Raw genomic sequence first — 19865 nt, 5'->3', positions numbered from 1 at the left:
AGCACTTAAATCTATCGCTGGCTTCAACTATTGACTGGAATGGATTTCAGTGCCCAGATATTCTGCAAGAGGCAAATTCCCCGTGCACAAGTTAATTCTTAAGCCTCGGTCAACCTTCTAGATCCCAAAGGATGGCCTCTGTGTTTCCCCATATGCAACCCTTACACCTCAACCTGTGTTAGTTAACACTCAGTGTTGTAACTTTGTCACTGATACACATGAGCCTGAGTTCAGTTTGAAAAGTGGTTATTTGGTCCACGTGTAGAAGGTTCCGCGTAATCTATATCCTACATAATTTTTTTGCAGAACAGATTTTTTTTAAAGATTTTTTATTTATTTATTCATGAGAAACACAGAGAGAGAGGCAGAGACACAGGCAGAGGGGGAAGTAGGCTCCTTGCTTAATGCAAAACTTGATCCCAGGACCCTGGGATCACGACCTGAGCCAAGGCAGATACTCAATCGCTGAGCCACCCAGGCATCCCTGCAGAACAATATTTTAATTTCAGAAGCTTTTATTATCCTAAAAATGGTTAATCACCCAAATATCATCCTTTCCCTTTACATTCTATCCCTGCTAGCAGACTCCACAGCCTCTAAAAGAACTATTCAATTTAACTTGAAAAATACATACCTTTATTTCTCTTCATGCCATTTTATTTCATAGCTTTAGATAACACTTTTTAATACATTCTATTGAATGGGGTTGCCTTATAGGTAGGAGTGTTTTATTATGAAGTTGTATTAATTCCTGATGAATAGCACTGTTTTTAGTTGGTCCAAGAGATATGCTTCTTATTCCAAGTTCTGTCTGAAGCCAATAATCCTAGAACAGAGTTACAATATATTTCTTTTTTGTCTTTTCTAAAGGTTAATGGTCTAGTTTCTGAAATTATCATTTAGGAAATGTTAACTTTATGTTAATTCAAATGCTTCTCCAAAAATATGCCCTGAAATAACCTCTTGCCATTTTTATTCTATATCTAGAAGAAAATAAAAAGGCTAAGATTCCCACGGTGGATCTTGCAAATGGAAAGAAAATGCATTAAACATACATTACTAAACTGAATAAAGGAAAGTTTGTGGGTTTTTGGGGTTTTTTTTTGGGGGGGGCTTTTTGTTTGCTGGAGTTACTTTGGCATATCTCAAGACTATTTCTTTTAACTGGAGAGAGTTAAAAATAACCATCAGTGTGCAGAGTCAACATTGTTGCCTTGGTATTTGTGCTGGAAAAAAAATATACCCACTTAGAAAACAAAGAAATGTTCGGTTGGTAATATGGAGCCTGCAGTTTGAGCGATGAAGTGTAGCAACTTAGAAGCGCAAAACCCAGAGAACTGATGACCCTCGGCTGGTTTGGAGTATAAATTTGAGGCTTGTGTCCTTTGAAAATTCATTGAAAAGAGATAAATGGATAGTGATCTTTTCACAAAGTTTCAGGGATCTGGGATATCAAGACAAAATATTGCCTGAGGGGAAAAGGTTAAATTTTCCAGATGCCTTAGCATTAAAATACGAGAGCAGGGAGGCAAAGGTTTTCACAATAATTGCTAACTACCCTTTTCTCTACTGTGAGACAATTTGTATTCTTCAGACATTTCCTGGCCCATTCTAAAGGGTAAATTCATTAAGGTCTACCCATTTTCTTTAAGAAAAAAAAAAAAAAGGAATACGCATAATATTTTGTTATTATTTCCTCCCAAATATTGTCGCTTAAATAATGTGTAGTAGTCTCAAAAAAAAGAGCAATTAGCCTTGGCAAGCAACATTCTTTAAGTCTGTGCTTTTCAAACTGGTCTAGTCCATGTCTCATTTTTGAAAAACAGACAAAAGAAATTAGAAGTAAAACCTGCTCACCTCTTATGCTTTGAATTTTCTAATTAGAATAAATACTGTGACTTCGAACAAATAAAAGGAAACAAATCGTGGGATGGGGCTTTTATGCTTATATGTGGTGTGTGTTATATAAGGTATATTGTATTCCCCTAACTCTCCCTGTCTATCCAACTTGATGCCCTGCATGAGGGTTACTGTGATGATACTATTTGGCTGGATTTCTCATTTTAGGTAGATACATCTAAACCACGAAGATAATTTGCATTTTCTTCCATTTAGATATTATATAACATAATACCAGGATGGATCCTGCAAGATGGATAGATAGTCAAAGAGCACCTGGAGCAAATCTCTAAGGTGGATCAAAGTTCCGTTAGTGTGTAGAAAAGAATAAGTGAGAAAAAAAGAAAAAAAGAAAAGAAGAAAAGAAAAGAATAAGTGAGGAAAAAGGTACATATGGAAAGCGAGCACCCAGAGATTCCATAAGAGTTCTCAGAATGCTATGATTAGAAGATTGTAGTGGTTTTAAAATAAGTCCAAAGATTCTTTGATAGCCCTTCCTTCAAGAGGTAGAATCTGATTCCCTTCCTTTAAAGTGTAGCTAGACTAGGATAAAGCTGAAGGAATGTGGTGTGATTTGGGAGATTAGGTCATAAAAGGTACTGTGGGTTCCTAGTCACTCACGTGTTCTTGAGTCACTCACTCTGAGGGCAACCAGCTGCCATATTATAAGAGGATGTTCACAGAGTAAGGAGTAGTGGCCTCCATCCAATAACCATGCAGGTAAGCCATCTTGGGAACAAACCATCCAGCCCTAATTAAGCTTTCAGATAACTGTAGCCCCTGCCAACATCCTAACCACAACCTCATGAGAAATGCTGAATCAGAACCGCCATCTGTGCCACTCCCAAATTCCTAACCCACAGAGACCATGAGATAATAAATGTTTGTAGCTCTAAGTCACTAAGTTTTGAGGTAAGTTGTTACACACAATATATAATTAATACAAGAACCAAGGGAATAGTAAGATTTAAAGAGAGATGGGTTAGTGGACAATGCCAAATGTGCTACAAGGTCATATAAGAGGAGGACCAGAAAGCATCCACTGGCTTGATCAGCTTGAAGGCTATATATATAGAAGGCAATATATAGAGCCGTTTGATGAAAAAATGGGAATGGAAGGTAGAAGAAAAACTATCAAGAAAATTTCTAAAATTTTAGAAAATGTGGCTAATGAGTCTGAAGAATGAATTTAAGAAATTTAGTTGCAAGGATCTCTAGGTGGCTCAGAGGTTTAACGCCTGCCTTCGGCCGGGGGCATGATCCTGGAGTCCCAGGATCCAGACCCTTGTCGGGGTCCCTGAATGGAGCCTGCTTCCCCTCTGCCTGTGTCTCTGCCTCTCTCTCTCTCTCTCTCTCTCTCTCTCTCTCATGAATAAATAAATGGAATCTTTAAAAGAAAAAAAAAAGAAAGAAATTTAGTTGCAGAATATGGGGGGGAGGGGGAGTGTGGTAACTGGGGTAGTGTCTCTGTTCCAGAGGATTTAAGATGAAATACACAAGAGAATATATTAATAACATAGGATTTGACATGTGGAGAGCCAAAATATGGAGTCTATAAATACCAGAGGGAAAAAAGTGGCAATATTCCTGGGAAGAGAATGTTGTAGAAAAGTGGTGGTGACCCACCAATTTTCATTTATTCATTCTTAATACAAAGGGAATATAGATTATGATTGCAGACAGAGATAGATTTGCACACAAAAAGTTAAAGTATGTCTATTCTATTGATTGCATTATTTCTGTAAAGTTTACAACTAATGTGTTTAAAAAAGGGAGACTAGGGGATCCCTGGGTGGCTCAGTGGTTTAGCCCTGCCTTTGGCCCAGGGTGCGATCCTGGAGTCCTGGGATCAAGTCCCACGTCGGGCTCCCAGCATGGAGCATGCTTCTCCCTCCTCCTGTGTCTCTGCCTCTCTCTCTCTCTCTAATAAGTAAATAAATAAATCTTAAATAAATTAATTAATTAATCAATTAATTAATAAGGGAGACTAGGAATTTTAAAATAGTGGCTTAGTGACAGAAGTCTCTCCTTTTTTTTTTTTTCTTATCACTTCAAACTTAACAGAGGTGCTAAGAGAAGTCATGATGTCATCAAGAGGGTGGAGTAGGAGACCCTGGCCTCCTTCCCCCCACAAAGAACAATTAGACAACAATCCACAACTGCACACAGCTCTGGGAGAGCTCAGGAGTCTATTTAAGAAGTTTCAGGGACACAGCAGAGCAAAAATCCCAAAAGGAGCTGCATCAAAAGGGTGGGAAGAACAGTTTCACTATGGCGGCAATGCCAACCCCAGGCCAGCACCGCTCAGAAGCAAGAGGGACCTCCTGGCACAAGAGACTTCTTCCAACCAGGAAAGTGAGAACGTGGTGAACAGCCAGCTTTCCCCGTTTTTCAGGGCACTGCACTAAAGCCTGGCTCACTTCTTCCTCACCCAGAGACTAGCAAAGCTGTGGAGAGACAGCTAGGAGTGAGGAAGATTGTGGGGGGGAACAGTAGTGGGAGCCATGGTGGGTCCCTCTGGCCCACTCAGCAGGAGATCCCAGCAGCCCACCCTGCTGAGGACCTGAATAGCTTTGGCCAATGTGCAGACCTCCCTCTTCCCTACCTTTCATCACCATCGCAGACTGCTCCACAGAGGACCTGGGCAGCTTCCACCACTCCTGAAACCAATGGCTGCCACAGCCACTCCAGATCCCTGCAGATTTCACCAATCAGATTTTTGCTCCAGAACTTTTCTTTTACTTGCAGACACCACCTGCCTCTGTCCCTTCCTGTTCCCTCTGCCACCCTCACACCGGGGCCTGGAATCAGTACCAGTAGCTAGGCCAAGCCTCTGTGACTGTGCATGCAAGATGCCAACTCAGGCCCTTCCACTGACCCCCATGGCCTTGTGTATGCCAGTGGCTAGCACTTGGGGTTGTGTGACTGCATGTCTGTGGCCCAGGGCCACCAAAGCTGCTATGGGCCTGGATCTGGCCCTACCTCTTATCCCTGGCCTCTGCAGCCATGTGCACACCCATGGCTAGTACCCACTGCTCTACCAGTACATGTCAACCACCCAGACCCACACAGTTGCTTGACAGCTGGAGATGGGCCCAACTAGCCTGCATCAACACATGTGCCAGCAACCAGCCCCTGCAGCTACATGCTTGCATGCTGCTTGCCCTGACTCCCATCACCAGCCACTACTCTCCTATCTGCACCTGCAGCTAGCTCCTGGAGTCATGCAAGTTGGTACTTATAGTGAGGGCTCCCACAGCTGCTCTCACACTCCCAGTTGCCCCCCTCCCTGTTGTTGGCCCCATCCCTTGCTACTGCACCTGAGCCTGCAGCTGGCCTTGCCACCATCACACAGGCACCTTCAGCCAGTTCCTATGGTCAAATGTGTGCAGACCATCAGCTCCAGCCACTACCACTGCCTGTTCTGCCCCCACTGAGTACATCAACAGCCCTTGCAGCCAAGTTCATGAAACTCATATGTCCCCCAAACAAAGTCAATGCAAAGGAATTTTCCTCAAGATAGATTATAATAAAACTGTAAAAAATCAAAGATAAAGTGAAAATCTTGAAAACAGCAAGGAAAAAGTATCTAGTCACTTGTAAGGGAATCCCTATAAGGCTGGCAGTGATTTTCTCAGCAGAAATCTTGCTCATCAGGAGAGTCTATGGATATATTCAAAGTACTGAAAGAAAAGCCTGCCAACCATGAACACTCTCTCTGGCAAAGTAGTCCTTCAGAAATGAAGAAATAAAGACTTTCCCAGAGAAACAAAAACTCAGGACATTCATCACCACTAGACCTCCCTTATAAGAAATGCTGAAAAGAGATTTTCAAGCTGAAATGAAAGGAGGATAATTGGTAACATGAAAATAAATACATGCAAATACATGGTAGAGATAAGCATATAATGAAATTCAGAATACTCCAATACTATGTGCTAAGCACTTAACTCTAATATAAAGGATAAAGGACAAATGTATTAAATATAGCTCTAGATACAATAATATTAATGGATACACAATATAAAAGTATGCAAATTATGATATCAAAAGCTTAAAATGTGGGGGGGCAGATAAAAGGGTATAGCTTTTATATGTAATAGATTTAAGTTGCTATCAGCTTAAATAGTATTTCTATAAGATGTTTCCTGTAAGCCCTATGGTAACCACACAAACACACAAAATCTACAGTAGACACACAAAAGAAAAAGAGAAGGAAATTTAAGCACATCACTGTGGAAAATCATAAAGTCACAAAGAAAGATAGTCATAGAGGAAAGAAAAGAGCAAGGAACTATAAAATAGCTGGAAAACAATAAAGAAGATGAAATTAGTAAACCCTTACCTATCAATAATTACTTTAATTGGCAGTCTAATGTACAGAATACTGATTATTGATAATCATACTATAGTGTATACCTGAATGCTCTGGAGAGAGAATATTAAGTGTTCTCACCTCAAAAAAGAAATGGTAATTATAAAATGGAATGGAAGTGTTCATTAGTGTTATGGTGGTAATAGTTTTGCCATATTTACTTGCAGCAAATCAACGCCTTGTACACCTTAAAATATATGCTGTTATATGTCAATTATATCTCAATAAATGCTTAAAAAGAGTAATAAGGAAGAAAAATAAAACTCATTTTTTGATAAAACAGACATATTTATCTCAAACCATAAATTATGAAGAGAGAATGACCATTTTGGCAAAGTCAGAAAGGCAGATAGAAACATACTAAGATCCTATAGTTGATTGAATAGTGGACCTCAAAACAATATGTTGGCTCAGAACCTGTGTATGTGACCTTATTTGGAAGTCTTTGAAGATATGATTAAATTAAGGATCTCAAGATTAAATCCAACTCCAATGATAGGAGTCCTTTGAAACCAAGGGAAAAAGACCAGAGGGAGAAGGTCATGAAGGCTAAGACTGGAGTCATGCTACCTTGAGCCAAATGCCAGGACCCACCAGAGCTGAAAGAAGCAAAGAAGAATTCTCCTCAAGAGACATAAGAGAAATCATGGCTCTGCTGACATCTTGATTTCAGACTTCTGGTGCACAGCGCTCACAGATAATATATTTCAGTTGTTTTAAATCAACAAGTTTGTTGTAATTTGTTAGAGCAGGCTTAGGAAACTAATATAGATTCACTCAGTTGTAGAATTCAGAAAAAGAACCGAAGCACATTATACAAATAATTGCCTACTCTGTGAACAATTGACCAATCAAACAGCAGTTTAAAAACTTGGTTCAACAGCTAAACCTTAGCGGAACTACTTTGGGAATAAAGCCTTAGGATTCATACAATACAGGCCTGAAAGAAGAGTTACAAACACAAGCTATATTTGCAAAGAAGCATTCTCAAACTTAGTGAAGTGGTCACTTTAATTAAAAAAAAAAAAAAAGTATAGTTAAGAAAGCTCAGGGACTTATGGTAAGAATTCAGAATAAAATAAAATATGAACAGGCAAAGCACAGGAAGAAAACCTAGGAACATAGAAGCATACATATACAAAACCATCAAGAAAATAAGCCCTTGGGATACCTGGGTGGCTCAGTGGTTGAGCATTTGCCTTTGGCTCTGGTCATGACCCCGGGGTCCTGGGATTGATTCCCACACCAGGTTCCCCACAGGGAGCCGGCTTCTCCCTGGGCCTGTGTCTCTGTCTCTCTCTGTGTGTCTCTCGTGAATAAATAAATAAAATCTTAAAAAAAATAATCCCCACTGGATTTAGCAATAAATGAATCATTCACTGCTGAAAACAATAACTGACATTGAAGATAGGATTGGAACAAAAAAATGTAGATGAATGATAAATGGCAATTATTATTTTTAAATGACAATTAAAAAATAGAGAACAATGAATGATAGGAAAGAAAGAAAAATGGTATTTCATTTTGCAAATCTGGTGTCCCAAAGAAATACAAAATAATAAATTACTAGACAAGAAAACAGTAAAATTATACTAAGATAAAATAAAGCAAAATCTTCCAAAATTAAAAAAAAATCAGCTTTCCAAAAATAAAAGATGTGAATATATAGATTAAGATAGACAACTATCATGAAAGAAACTGATACAGAACAATCATTAATATAAACACTGAAATATAGTTTAGTATATCTTACTACACTTTGAACAAATAGGAAAAAATAAATCTTCTGGAATCCAAGCACAAAAGATCTAGTCATATAAAAGAGGAACAAAATTATTCTGGGCTCCTGATTCCTTGTTGTATCATCCAACACTGGAAACAGGAAAGCAATGTGTACAAAGCCTTGAAAGTAGGAATATATAATTTAAATGTTCAATGTCAATTTATTTAAGCATTGAAGACACTATGGCAAAAGAACTAACAATGGGCATTAAATTAATATACCTAAATGGCCAGGATAAAAACAATTGTGGAGAACATGATTATACATAAAATAAAAATATTACGTGCTCTGAAAATGTAAGGATGATATGGCTAAGCTGATAGTAGAAGGAAAACAATGGAAATTATGGTGAACAGGATGACTCTTTGATCTCTCATAAATATAAGTTAAATGAAACCATTTAATGGTATAAATAAGGTTACATGTGTATTTTAATGCATAAAAATCAACAAAATAGGGAAACACAGAGAACAAAAAGAGAAAAGGAAATAGAAACACCAAATATGGGCAAACTTCCTACTTTGCCAATAGTGGGAAGTTAATAGGCATTGTCTAAAAAGGAGGTTAAATTAAAAAAAATTAAGAAAAAAATTAAATTAATATCAAAATCACAAAAGGAAATAAAAAAATAGGATAATCTAACATAGAATTTGAAGAGCCACAGCAAACACATATGTCAAACCACTAACTGTAAATAGACTACACTTCTTTATTAAAAGAATAACATTTTCAGGCAGCCCAGGTGGCTCAGTGGTTTAGCATCACCTTCAGCTCAGGGCCTGATCCTGGAGAACCTGGATCGAGTCCCACATCGAGCTTCCTGCATGGAGCCTCCTTCTCCCTCTGCCTGTGTCTCTGCCTCTCTCTCTCTCTCTCTCTCTCATGAATAAAAAAATAAAATCTTAAAAATATGTATTTAAAAAAAGAATAACATTTTCATGTTGGACTACAAAGCATAATTTTTTTAAGATTTTATTTATTTATTTATTCATGAGAGACACAGAGAGAGAGAGAGGGAGGCAGAGAACAGGTAGAGGGAGAAGCAGGCTTCCCACAAGGAACCTGATGTGGGACTTGATCCCAGATCCCTAGATCATGCCCTGAGCCTAAGGAAGATGCTCAACCGCTGAGACACCCAGGTGTCCCCAAAGCACAATATTTTATAGTGAACATTCTTAACACAAAGATATTTATATTGACCAAAAATTAATAAATGGTATATTAGTCAATTATCTATGCACCAAAACCAAAACAAAACAAGACAAAAACCATAATCAACAACAAAAACATAACCTCAGCATAATGGAGAAAAGTTTAGAGAGAAAAACAAGAAATAGATAGAAACACAAAGTAACAAATCTTAAGAGTCACTTCTCAGTATTAGAAAAATTATTATATCTATGTGTAAAAATGTCTGTGCATGTGTACATATTGGCAAAAGATAAGAATACATATTCTTTTCAAATTCCCAAATAATACTCAGAAGTTTATCATTTATTGGCCCCCTTACTAAATTCCAAAGAGTAAAGTTAACATAACCACATGCAATAAAACAGAAGTTAATGACAAAAAGGAAGGAATGATCTCTCTACCAGAAAATATAAAATTTTTCTTACTCATGACTTATATAAAATGCAAATCAAATTAAAATTGGAAATGATTCAGAAAATTATGTCACTTAAGATTTACATTTCTCAACCCATGAAAAACACAGCTAAAATAGTGTACAAAGGAAACATAATATATAATATCAAAAGCAGCATGCAATCAGTTTTGAATATTTGAAAAAAGATAAAATAACTGTGGGGAAAGAAGTGGCAAACAAAAAAAAATACAAAAAATAATTAAGTTTAAGCAGTTAAATATTAGAACCAATAAGTAAAGCCTGTTGCTCTTCTTCATGAATAAAATTGGTCATATGCATAAAAAGGGCAGTTTTCTAACTTTATCAATGACAATTTAAAAAATAACAAAAATCATAGAAATTAGAAGAATTCTAAATAACTAATCTTTTCAAATATTTTCAAATTACTTCAACAACATGAATGAAATGAATACTTTTCTTGGAAAATATAACCTACCAAAACTAACCTGAGAAAGTGGCCCTGGAAGACTACATACGTGATTCACCATTCAAGAAAATAAAGTTGCCAAATACCCATTACCCAGATGGTTTCACAAGGTAATTCTTCCAAAACTTCAAGTAATAAATAACTGCAATTAAACTTCAATTGCTCAGAGCACAAAAAAAGAATGGAAGAAAGGAGGAAAGAAGGAAGGAAGGAAGGAAGGAAGGAAGGAAGGAAGGAAGGAAGGAAGGAAGGAAGGAAGGAAGGAGAAAGAAGAAAGAAAAAAAAGAAAGAAAGAAAGAAAGAAAGAAAGAAAGAAAGAAAGAAAGAAAGAAGAAGAAAGAAAGAAGGAAAGGAAAGAAAGAAAGAAAGAAAGAAAGAAAGAAAGAAAGAAAGAAAGAAAGAAGGAAGGAAGGAAGGAAGGAAGGAAGGAAGGAAAGAAAGAAAGAAAGAAAGAAAGAAAGAAAGAAAGAAAGAAAGAAAAGAAAGAAAGAAAAGAAGGAAGGAAGGAAAGAAAGAAAGAAAGAAAGAAAGAAAGAAAGAAAGAAAAGAAGGAAGGAAGGAAAGAAAGAAAGAAAGAAAGAAAGAAAGAAAGAAAGAAAGAAAGAAAGAAAAGAAAGAAAGAAGAAAGAGAAAGAAAGAAAGAAAGAAAGAAAGAAAGAAAGAAAGAAAGAAAGGAAGAAAGAAAAAGGAAATTTCCTCTTTTAGAATATGTGCATCACATTGGTACCAAAATCCTATTAAAGATACACACAAGCAAACCACAGAACTTTCAAACATATTAAAATAAAAACATTTAAAAAATAAGTTAGCAAAATTCAGCTTTATTTAATAAATAGTAAAGCAAGTGCAGGTTTATTCCTGGAATGTTCATGTGGTTAAATATTAGGATAACTATAAATCAACGTATTTAGTAAGTCAAAAGAGAAAATCACATAAATCTCATTAAAGGTAAAAACCTTTAGTAAAATCCAACATCTATTATTGATTTTAAAAATCATAATATGGGAGCCCCTGGGGGGCTCAGTGATTGAGCATCTGCCTTTGGCTCAGGACATGATCCTGGGGTCCGGGATCGAGTCTCACATCAGGCTCCCCACGAGGAGCCTGCTTCTCCCTCTGCCTATGTCTCTGCTTCTCTTTGTGTCTCTCATAAATAAATAAATAAAACCTAAGAAAAAAAATCATAATATGGGATAATTTCTACATGATGATGTTTATATGTATATGCAAAAATAGTATACATGTGCTAATACAGGAAACAACAGCATTTTCTTTGAAATCAATAATAAAGCAACAGAATTCATTATCAATACTCTGGTTATAAATTTTTCTGGAGGTATTAGCCAATGATATTGGAAAATACATTGAGGAATGAATTTAGAAACAAAATTGGAGAGAAGAATTTCAAATTATCAGTACTTGAGAATAATATATTTTTTTCCTTGGAAAATCTAAAAGGATCAATAGGAAGACTCTTCTATGTAGTAATTGTCTTACACTATTAGAAATAATAAGACAAAGCAGTTATAGGGCTCGATATAAAATTGGTGTAAGGAATAAACGGGTTGCTCATGGACAATAAATAGCCAGGTATGAGTAAAATTTCAAAAAATAACATATGAAACTTAACAAAAAACATATAAAATCTTGTTTGAAGAAAACTATTTATGCCACTGAGAAACATAAACAAGGGCTTTAGCAGAAGGAAAGACACATTCTTGGAGAAGAATATGTGACTCCATAAGAACGTAAGTCCTCCCTCAAATTAATCTATAATTTAATATTATCCTAGTAAAAATACCAACAGCATATTTTTGGAAACTAGACAAATTGATTCCAAAGCTAAATCAGGAATAAAATTGTCAGAAATGTTCTAAAAATAGAGAGGCAGAAAGAGAGAGATTATGTTTCTCTAGCTCTATCATTTTAAAGTTATAATAATTAAAACAGCATGATACAGAATAGAAAGGCAATTTATGTACTGCTAAACCCTACAAGCATCGATATTCTTATGTTATTGTTATTAGCTTTTCAAAATCCGAAACTAATCAATTGCTCACCATCATGTGTTTCATTTTTTATGAGTTTTTAGTCAAAAGATTGTTTGAATGAAAAATACAGCTGAGAGCCTGAGAGAAAAAAATATACTATACAAATTGAAGAACACTTATCAGCAGTAGCTTTTTGCCTGAACTAGAATCAAATACAATGAGGAAAGTGCGAAGAGTCAAGGAGAGATGGGATTTAATCAAATTTTCTTTTCATAGAAGGGGCGATATTCAGGATACGACGCCCTGAACAGTGGTTCACTTTTTGAAGGCATGTCAGCAGGAAAAGAAAATTGAAAAGCACTCAGGATAGAAACTGATGTAAGAAAAGTTGCTCTATCATGGACTCAACTGGATTATTCTGAGTTATATTCAGAATCACCACCCCCCAAAAAATCTGTGCAATTAGTGAATTTGGATACTGTCATTGAAATCCAGAGAATCCAGTATCAGTGGAGATTTTTCATGCTAAGGACAGGAACTATCCCTTCACATTAAAAGAAATTACATAGTTGAGAGATTCTTTCTATGGAAGGTCAGATATTCCGTGAATCTGTTGGAGTATATGTTCCTTCATCTGGGACATTAGTTGACTACAGGGCATGTCTGAGTTTATCGGACTGCGTGCATTCTACTAAAAATGAAGGCTCTGGAAGGGATGATGCTTTTGTTCTGGGTTGCCTGTGGTTTATTTGCTCATTTCTTGTCATAAAAGAGCTAATGCTGTAAATCACAGACCTTCAACCGATGACTTACTCAGTAGGGGAGGAAGGAGTCTGCAAATACTTTTCAGTGGTGAGTGGCATCGTCATTAACGTCATGTGTATCCCCTGACACTCTGTGGGCTGGATGCTTCATGCATGGTGTAAGCTCTAAACTGACAGGCTGGGTCTACCGCTCATTCTGGCAGCTTCTCTGGCTGTCTCATTGTTATAATTTTGGAGCAACAATCTTGTTGCTTGCTGCTCAAAGTCTTCATGTGATGGTTCTGGATAAGTCTCAGGTTTCTCTTGTATTACAGCTGACGGGAAAGGTTCCAAACGTACTTTCAGACAAGTTGGTAAGAACTCTACCTGTTAAACACATCATCATACGCACGCACAATATACTTTGGGGGAAAATACACTTACTTTTTCTCAATAGTTGCTACCCCGTGGATGCACATAGATTTCTATTGGTGTGACAATCTGGGTTTCTGTCAAAACAGAACAAAATCATAGTTTTGTTTTTGTTTTTGTTTTCCTAAATATGGGAAGGGTCCTTAAGTGAAGTTTCATCTTTGGTGTTCGTGTTGGTCGCTTTGGCACTGCTCTCCTTGTCACAGTCGAGGGTACAGGGATTAAGATGATTAGATCTAAGTGGATCCTCTCTACCCTAAGAAGTCTGAAGTCACAACAAGTAGGTAGGTCATGTTCTCATTCATGTGGGGAATATAAATAATAGTGAAAGGGAATACAAGGGAAGGGAGAAGAAATGTGTGGGAAATATCAGAAAGGGAGACAGAACGTAAAGACTGCTAACTCTGGGAAACGAACTAGGGGTGGTGGAAGGGGAGGAGGGCGGGGGGTGGGAGTGAATGGGTGACGGGCACTGGGGGTTATTCTCTATGTTAGTAAATTGAACACCAATAAAAAATAAATTTAAAAAAAATTAAAAAAAAAGTCAAAAAAAAAAAAAAGTAGGTAGGTCATGGAGGTGAGTCACTGCCAATGTCGCTGGGGACTTTCTCCAAACTGACTTGTTGAATTAGGAAAGATTTGACTGGCTTCGGTGAGAAGTTTCCATATTCTTAATTTTTGCTTCATAGCCATATTTCTTTATTGTGAGTTTTTTTCAATTTTATTGTGGCGCAATTTGAAAACAAGAAAATACACAGGTATTAAATGCGCATTTAGAGGAGTTTTGACGAATGTGATCTACTACCCCTATTCAGAAGAGAAAGCATTTCCTCTACCATAAAGATTTGCCTCACTTTGCTTTGCAGGCAGTCTCCACCCGCTCCACTCCCCACCTCCATCATCAGGGTAGTCTTTGGATATCTAACAGAATTTGAGAATGAGTCCATATTTATTTGGAAGAAAGGTTGATTCTGTTAATAACTATATCCACTAACCCTTCCCCATTACACTCCCTGCCTTGTCCCACCCCCAAGCCATTAAGGGCGATTGGGTGGCTCAGGCAATTAAGTGTCAGATTCTTAATAGTTTTGGTTTAGGTCATGAAATCATGGATTGTGAGATGGAGCTCCGGTCTGGGTTCCCTCTCAGTGGAGAGTCGGCTTGGGGATTTTCTTTCTCCCTCTCCTTCTGTCTCTCCCCCACTCTCCCCTCACACTCACACTCTCACACTCTCTCCCTCCCTAAAAATAATTAAACAAACAAACAAATCTTATAAAAAAGGGTTACTGTGGAAGATTGAAATGCTATTTTATTTTATTATTTTATTTTTTTACTTATTCCTAGATTATCTTTAACAGGCCAAAAACTGTACTTGTCTCTGGAGACACAAAAATAAGTGAAAAATAAAAATCTATGGGATGCCTGGGTGGCTCAGTGGTTGAGCATCTGCCTTTGGCTCAGGGTGTGATCTCAGGGTCCTGGCATCGAGTCCCACGTGGGGGTCCCTCCGGGGAACCTGCTTCTCCCTCTGCCTGTGTCTCTGCCTCTCTCCATGTGTCTCTTATGAATAAATACACACAAATAAAATCTATAAATAAATAAATAAATAAATAAATAAATAAATAAATAAATAAATTCCTTCTGTCAAGGTGTCCAGATTCTGGTGCAGGAATTGAAGGAAGAAACGGGAAATTACCAATAAGAATTACACAAATAACAAGGAGTGACATTCTGAGAGTGTAGGAATTCCTAAAGGTTGGTTGGTAGAGACTGTGCTGCTCACCACAAAACAGCAGGCGGCATTTAGTAGCCTCTCTGTGTAGCCATACGACTGTTTCTAGCCAATGAGTTATCAGGGGAAGTGACATATGACACTAATGGTCCCTAATGATCTCTTCGTTGTTATTACTCCATGGCTGGAAATCCATGTCTGGCTGGAAAGGCGATCTTTCCAAGGATCTCCTTATTTCAGGGTAACCCTGGAATGATGGGCTAATGCTGGTTGGGTCTCTATGAGACTGATCCTCAAACGAACTTCATTGAAGACTTTGATAAGAAGAAAGAAATTTCTGCTATGCTTGAAAAGTTGTTCATTTTGAGTTTATTTTTGTGACTGTCAGCATTCCCCAACCAAAAGTAACAATACAAACTGTCGTTTCGCTTTTTCATATAAAATAATTTTTCCTTTCACTTCATCTGGTAAAATCACCAACAGGGGAAGAAACTTATTTAAATCTCCATATCTGCACCTGAGCTGATGGAAAAATGACATAAGAAATGCACCGTTCCTGTTTTTAAATTCTTCTGTGTTTTCCTCATCTAATTTAGAGTTTGTTATTTGCTTCAGTTGAGGTGAATAGTGTTATTATTATCAACATTATAGTACAAGTGTGACAACCCAACCGCTCCCTTGTCATGTGACTTATTTCAAGTTATTCGGCTGGAAGGAAGTAGTGCTGGAACATCAACTCTGAGATTTTTGACTGCACCACCTAATCTAGAAAAAAAAAATGCTCAAGGAAAAGGGCAAAATATCCCCCAAAAGCTAATTTAAGTGGTTCTGAGAAAAGTGAAAAATAAATAGCCATATATAGTCATACCCAGTGTCAGTTTTTCTTGATTTCCAGTTCCTGCTACTGGCAGAAAACATTGGATTTGATTTGACTTTCTACTATTCAAGTTCTCTGAGGCTTAATACTTCAGTGTGTTTGGGTCATAATGCAGATCTTTATGGTCACATCGCAATATTTCCTCAGTCCTTCTCCCTGGGTAGTATTTGGGTTCAGAAGAAACATAGAATCAACCATGCATTCCACAGATATTTCTTGAGCATCTGTAATGGGCCAGGTAGTGTTTTAGGTGCCAGACATGTACAGGTAAACAAAGTAGGGCCTCTGGTCGTTTCATCCTCCTCCTCTTGCTCATTACACTGAGTAGGACGTATCTGACTTTGCTCTTCATCCCCACCCCCTCTCTTTAAGACTTGATTATTTTAGAGCAATTTTATATGGACAGCAAAAATGTCAGAAGAGGGATCCTTGGGTGGTGTAGCGGTTTGGCGCCTGCCTTTGGCCCAGGGCGCGATCCTGGAGACCTGGGATCGAATCCCACATCGGGCTCCCAGTGCATGGGTGCATGGAGCCTGCTTCTCCCTCTGCCTGTGTCTCTGCCTCTCTCTCTCTCTCTCTCTCTCTCTCTCTCTCTGTGACTATCATAAATAAATAAATTGAAAAAAAAATTTTTTTGAAAATGTGAGATTTCCTGTATACCCCCTGAACCCATACATGCAAAACCTCCCCCAGTAGCAACCTTCCTACAAGAGTAGTACATTTGTAACAGTTGATGAACCCACTTTGGCACATCATAATTACCCCAAATCCATTGTTTGCATTACTGTCCACCCTCTGTGCTTTACTTTCTAGGTAAAAATTCTAAAATTTTTACCTAAAAATTTACCTAAAAATTACCCTAAAAATTCTCTGTGCTCTGCTTCATCCCTCTTCCCATCCCTGCGTGATCCCTGACAACCATGGTACTTTTTATTTTCTCCATTATTTTGTCTTTTCCAGGATGTCTTACAGTTGGACTCATACAGTGAGAAGCCTTTCCAGATTGGGCCCTTTCGTGCAGTAATATGAATAAATTTAAGATTCCTCATGGCTTCCCATGGCATGGTAGGTCATTTCTTTTTAGCACTAAACACGATTCCATTATCTAGATGGGACCCGTTCTACATTTTATTCATTCGCTGACTGAAAGACATCTTAGTTGCTTCCAAGTATTGACAACTATGAATAAAGCTATCATGAACATCTTTGTGCACGACTTTGCGTGGACGTGTTTTTAAAGCCCTTGGCTAAATAAATACTCAGAAGCATGACTGCTGGATCATATGATACACTTCTGTTTACGTTTTCAAAGAAATCTCTAAGCTGTCTTCCAAAGTGGCTCTACCATTTTTGCATTCTCATCAGCAGTGTGTGAAGAGTTTCTGTATCTCCACGCCCTTACCAGCTTCTGGTATTGTCCGTGTTCTGGATTTTGGCCATTCTAAAGGTGAGCAGCAGTTGTTGTCGCCTTTTCTTGTCTTTTTTTATTTATCAATGTATTTCAAACACCTCAAACAGCCTCTGATACACAGTAAGGGCACAATGAACACTTGCCGAATAGAGAATGATTGATATGCTGGCCCTCTACTCAGTTGCCATCCAAGGAGAAAGTGAGGAGAAAGGGAGAAAATGCAGTGAAGAACAGTCAGTTGTAGCTGTTGGTCCTTTGTAGACTTTCCCTGCAATGACACTTTGGTTGTGGTCAGGTGATCTTCTTGTGTATTCACCACCCGACACCCAGCAATTATCAAAATTCTCTAGAGGAAGTTCATGCAACCCACACGGACAGCCTCCAGGCATGAGTTTGCAGAACAGATTCAAACTGCAAGGCAGGGACTGACAAAATGTTTTTCTGGTTAGAATTCATAACATATTCTTGCTTTTTTTTTTTTTTTTTTTTTTTGGATGTTACATTTCACATAACAAGATTTCCTGCAAGTTGTGTAGATTATTTGGATCCTAAAGCTCTGGCTAACGCAGAGATCTATTTCCAAAGGAGTCAATGTCTCTTCTGTTCAGAATATTGTGTGGTCAGTTATTTTAAGCCACAGATTGTACCTTTTAATAAAACAAGAATGTACCTGGGCTCTTAAAAGCTTTCCTTCATTTAGGTAAAAGCACTTTGAAATGTTATCACAGTTTATGCCATCAGCCCCTCCCCTGTTTGGGCAAGAAAGAGTATCGGAATCTTCTGCAGGCCATCCCAAGGCAGTGAGGAGGAGAGACGCTACGTCAGAGGCACACACACCTTGGCACTATTTTTTATAATCTGCACTCGTGTGCAGGGAGAGTCAGGGAAAGGAGAAACGTCTTCCCCCAAAGCAGTGCTTCGTTCTACAGGTTCATCTAAAGATCATGGGAAGTGAGAATAAAGAAGATACTAACATCTGAGATTTTGCTTTTCTCCATTTATTATTCACCTTTAGGGCCCGATGCTCTCAACAATTGCTCGATTTGTCTTTCTTTTCTGTGGCTAATGGGTCTCTCTTACTTTCATACTTATTTCCTTGCACTTAACTTTGCCTTGTACTAAGATTCCAAGCTTACCTTTCCTAGCCCAATCCTTAATACATAAGAAGTGTTTTATATTTAAACCAAAAAAATTCCTCCCTTAATAAATTAAGTTTTCTACACTAATATCTCCCTAGGCACTCAAAAACACTTAATTTAAAACAGAACAGCAGAAATGACCCTTTCATTCTTAGCTGTATAAGTTTATCCTTCCATTAAAACAGTGAATTGGAGGAGCAAGCTTTACTGAGAATGAATAGATATTAGTTTCATATCTCAAAAATATGATCTCTATTGTATTAACAACAAAGAAAAGATGTTGAAAAAATTGATAAAATCTAAGTGGTTATATAAAGAGCTATATACATGCGAAAATTTGGAGATCGCTATAAAATGTGGACAGTAGGGTAAATTATCAAGGAAGAGCGTACCATAAAATAAATAAATTGAAAAGATAAAATCTGAAAAAGCAAACAAGAAAGAGGAGCAACTTGCAGAAGTCATAAAAGGAAATAGAAAACTATTATTTTAAAGTGCCAGAGTAGGATGTTATTGCAATTTTAAAAGTCAAGAAGTATGTAAATTTTGGTAGCAATTTTTGCAATGCCAGCCCCTCATAAACTTCTTCTAACAGTTCCATAGGTTGTATAAGTTAGCGTATAATAAAAATATGAATTAGAGAGACACATACCTATCGTTTTCAGATCTGTCATACAGTGTTTACCTATTCTGTGTATACACATATATATATAAGTCTAGAGTATATCCGGTGCCCTATTATTTCTGGTACACAGATTGTATACACTTGACTATGACTCTGGTTACACAGATGAAGACTGAAGCACAACTTGGGCACTAAAGGGTTTTCAACTGCATTGTACTAGTTCAGGTATTATTTATTATTTACTTATTTCAGAAAAGTGACTTTTTGTTCGTCCTGGGCACTAAACTGAATGGCAGGCATCTTCAATGGTTCAAATAGCTTAATTCATCAAATTAAAACTTTATGTGTCCACATAAAATTATTTCTAGCCTTCACAGAGACATCCTAATACATTAAAAGTGATGACACTCAGTAAGGCGACTCATACTTCCACAATATATAAAACAGCTTTTTTTTTTTTTTTTTTTACGTAAGATAGCTTTGTCTTATGAACCTAACTCGCAATTAAGGAAGTCAATACACTGGGTCTTTTAAAATGCCTGTCCTGTTTTTATTCTTTTTAAAACTCAACATAAATCTTTAAGACTTTTGTACGGTTTGAATTTACATGTATATAGCAATATTTATTGCTTTTCAGAGTTCAGCGCATCCCCAGTCTTTGATACTGTGATGACGCATTCATTATATATTCGAAGGGAACATCGAAACCTTTTCAGTAGTTTGGCAAATTACCTGAACTGTGGTTGGACTAGTTCTAGGAGTTCATGCAGGGATGAAAGTTGCTAT

This window comes from Canis aureus, chromosome 20 (genome assembly GCF_053574225.1).
Source record: "Canis aureus isolate CA01 chromosome 20, VMU_Caureus_v.1.0, whole genome shotgun sequence".
Lineage (NCBI taxonomy): Eukaryota > Metazoa > Chordata > Mammalia > Carnivora > Canidae > Canis > Canis aureus.
Note: the sequence above shows the minus strand (reverse complement) of the source record.